Here is a 4,117-nt window from a genome sequence, read left to right as displayed (position 1 = left end):
CATTGCATGGAGCACATTCCAGAAAGGAATGAAAAGTCAACAACTAAATGACCTAACATTACAGCTCAAAGCCCTAGAAAAAGAAGAACAGAATAACAGCAAAAGAAGTACAAGACCAGAAATAATTAAAATCAGAGCTGAATTCAATGAAATTGAAACAAAAGAAACTATTCAAATAATTGACAAAACAAAAAGTTGGTTCTTTGAGAAAGTCAACTAAATAGATAAACCTTTAGCCACACTAACAAAGAGGAGAAAGAAGACTGAAATTATCAAAATACGTAATGCAAAAGGAAATATCATGAGAGACACCACTGAGATACAGAACATAATGAGAAGCTACTTTGAAAATCTGTATTCCAACAAAATAGAAAGTACCGAAGATATTGACAAATTTCTAGGGGCATATGCTCCTCCCAAACTGAACCAGGAGGACATACATGATATAAACAGATCAATATCAAGCAATGAAATAGAAGAAGCCATTAAAAATCTACCATCCAAGAAAAGTCCAGGACCAGATGGATTCTCAGCCGAGTTCTACAAGACCTTCAAAAAGAACTCATTCCAATACTTCTCAAAGTATTCCAGGAAATAGAAAAGGAGGGTACCATACAAAACTCATTCTATGATGCTAATATCACCCTCATATCCAAAACAGGAAGACACAGCAAGGAAAGAAAATTTTAGACCATTATCCTTTATGAATATACATGAAATGATCATTAACAAAATATTGGCAAACCATATCCAAAAACATATTAAGAAAATTGTGCACCACGATCAAGTGGGATTCATCCCTGGAATACAAGGAAGGTTCAACATTCGTAAATCAATAAATATAATCCATCATGTCAATAGACTCAAGGATAAGAATCATATGGTTATTTCAAATGATGCAGAAAAGCGTTCAACAAAATACAACACCCCTTCATGCTCAAAACACTTGAAAAAATAGGGATAGTAGGAACATACCTGAACATTGTAAAGGCTATTTATGCCAAGCCCACAGCCAACATCATTCTTAATGGAGAAAAACTGAAACCATTCCCTTTAAAAACGGGAACAAGACAGGGATGTCCTCTTTCACCACTTCTATTCAACATTGTCCTCGAAACTCTAGCCAGAGCCATTAGGCAGATTAAAGAAATTAAAGGGATAAGAATAGGAAAAGAGGAACTTAAGTTGTCACTATTTGCAGATGACTTGATTCTATATTTAGAGTATCCAAAAACCTCTTCCAGTAAACTTCTAGACCTCATCAAGGAATTCAGCAAAATAGCACGTTATAAAAGCAACACGCATAAATCTAATGCATTTTTATATGCAAACTACAAAACGGCTGAAAGGGAAATGAGGAAAACAACTGCATTTGCAATAGCCCCCCAAAAATAAAATACTTGGGCATCATATAACAAAAGAGGTAAAATATCTCTACGATCAAAACTACAAAACATTGAAGAAAGAAATTAAGGAAGACCTTAGAAGATGGAAAGATCTCCCATGTTCTTGGATAGGAAGAATTAATATTGTCAAAATGGCCATACTACCAAAAGTGCTATACAGATTCAATGCAATTCCAATTAAAATCCCAATGATATACCTTACAGAAATAGAGAAAGTAGTGATGAAATTCATCTGGAAGCATAAGAAACCCAGAATAGTTAAAGAGATCCTTAGAAGGAAGAATGAAACAGGGCGTATTGCAATACCAGAACTTCAACTATACTACAAAGCAATAGTAACAAAAACAGCATGGTATTGGCACCAAAATAGACAGGTAGATCAATGGTACAGAATAGAGGACATGGACACAAACCCAAATAAATACAATTTTCTAATACTAGAGAAAGGTGCCAAAAATATGCAATGGAGAAAAGATAGCCTCTTCAACAAATGGTGCTGGGAAAACTGGAAATATGCAAGGGAATGAAATTAAACCCCCATCTCTCACCCTGCACAAAACTCAGCTCACAATGGATCAAAGACCAAGAAATCAGACCACAGACCCTGCATCTTATAGAAGAAAAAGTAGGTCCAAATATTCACATTGTTGGCTTAGGATCAGACTTCCTTAACAGGACTCCCATAGCACAAGAAATAAAAGCAAGAATCAATAACTGGGATAGATTCAAACTAAATATCTTTCTCTCAGCAAAGGAAACTATCAGCAATGTGAAGAAAGAGCCTACAGAGTGGGAGAATATCTTTGCCACTCATACTTCAGATAGAGAACTAATTTTCAGAATATATAAAGAACTCAAAAAACCCTACACCAAGAATACAAATAACCCAATCAACAAATGGGCAAAGGAAATGAACAGACACTTCACCAAAGAAGATCTACAAGCAATCAACAAACATGAAAAAATGTTCAACATCTTTAGTAATAAGAGAAATGCAAATCAAAACTACACTGATTCCACCTCACTCCAATTCGAATGGCAATTATCAAGAATATAAGCAACAATAGGTGTTGGAGAGGATGTGGGGAAAAAGGTACACTCATACATTGCTGGTGGGGTTGCAAATTAGTGCAGCCACTCTGGAAAGCTGTGTGGATATTCCTTAGAAAACTTGGAATGGTCCTACCATTTGACCCAGCTATCCCACTCCTTGGCCTATACCGAAAGGACTTAAAATCAGCATACTACAGAGAAACAGCCACATCAATGTTCATAGCTGCTCAATTCACAATAGCCAGACTATGGAACCAACCTAGATGTCCTTCAATTGATGAATGGATAAAGAAACTGTGGTATATATATACAATGGAATATTACTCAGCCATAAGGAATAATAAAATTATGGCATTTGCAGGCAAATGGATGAAATTGGAGAATGTCATGCTAAGTGAGATAAGCCAATCTCAAAAATTCAAAAGATGAATGATCTCACTGATAAGCGGATGATGCCATTTAATGGGGGGTGGGAGGGGGCAAGAATGGAGGAAGGAGGGATTGTATAGAGGGAAAAGAGAGGTGGGAGGGGTCAGGAGAGGGAAAAAAATAATAGAATGCATCAAACATCAATACTCTGTAAATGTATGAATATGCAAATGGTATGCTCTTACTCCATGTACAAACAGAAACAACATGTATCCCATTTGTTTACAATAAATAAATAAATAAATAAAATAGTGCTTATTATTGTTTAACATTTCTGTTTAATGCGTGTGTTGAATTACTTGTTATCGAAGCGTAGCAGCTGCTCCTTACCATTTATTGTTAAGGACTTTAACTGGCCGTCTTCTTCAATGTCTACTCTTTCTTTACCATTCTCGACAATTCTCTTTGTAGTGATTTTTCTACCACTTACTATTTTGGTAGAAGTTGATATAGATTTGAAATTACCCATCCCACTGCCACCAAATGATGTAGAAGAGAATGAAGAAAGCCACCATGATCTAGTGACCCGAATGAAGTAAATCCTGTATCAAATGAAGAAAATCCACCTCCAAATAATGGAAATGCAATGAAAGAGGAGAAAAATAAGCCTGTACCTCGGTTTCTGCTTCCTCGGGTATCCCTTCGGTGTCCAAAAATGTCTTCAAATGGGTCTTCAAAGAAGTCGAACGAAAACGGGTCCCTTCCACCAAAAAATTCCCTGAAGACATCATCTGAATTCTGGAACGTGAAGCCAAACTCAAAAGGACTGTCAAAATGACTTCCACCTCCACCATTTAAGCCTTCTTTGCCATACTTGTCATATATGTCCTGTTTTATAGCATCTGATAACACGTCATAGGCCTCAGCTACTTGTTTGAATTTTCTCTCTGCTTCTTATTTATTCTCAGGATTTTTATCTGGATGCCACTTTAGTGCCAGTTTCTGATATGCCTTTTTGATATCCTCGGGAGAGGCATGTCTCTGCATGCCTAGAACTTCATAGTAATCCACCATGTTTAAACAGATTGTTGGAACAAGTCTGAGGATGGGTGGATGGGACGGGGCGGGACAGGGCAGGCCAGGCGGCTGTGTGCTCATGGTCTGGCAGGGCTGTGTTGATGGTGGTGGCAGCCTAAATATTTTTTTAAAAACTGTAGAATAAAAGAACACATTCAAAACGTAAGATTCTTATAGAGAAACTAAAATAAGTCAATTGGCAAAAATTTCAA

The 4,117-nt window shown here is 36.7% G+C and overlaps 1 pseudogene across 1 annotated transcript; it reads right to left on the bottom strand.

Moving 5' to 3' along the window:
* Positions 1-3,183: 3,183 nt before the first annotated feature.
* On the bottom strand, positions 3,184-3,902 carry LOC306652728 (dnaJ homolog subfamily B member 6-like; annotated as a pseudogene). Its single transcript has one exon. The product of its transcript is annotated as a dnaJ homolog subfamily B member 6-like (transcript).
* Between the last annotated feature and the right edge of the window lie 215 nt (positions 3,903-4,117).

The sequence above is a fragment of the Sciurus vulgaris genome (genome assembly GCF_902686455.1).
Source record: "Sciurus vulgaris genome assembly, contig: HiC_scaffold_558_arrow_ctg1, whole genome shotgun sequence".
Classification (NCBI taxonomy): Eukaryota; Metazoa; Chordata; class Mammalia; order Rodentia; family Sciuridae; genus Sciurus; species Sciurus vulgaris.
Note: the sequence above shows the minus strand (reverse complement) of the source record. Positions and strands in the feature narration are given on the sequence as shown.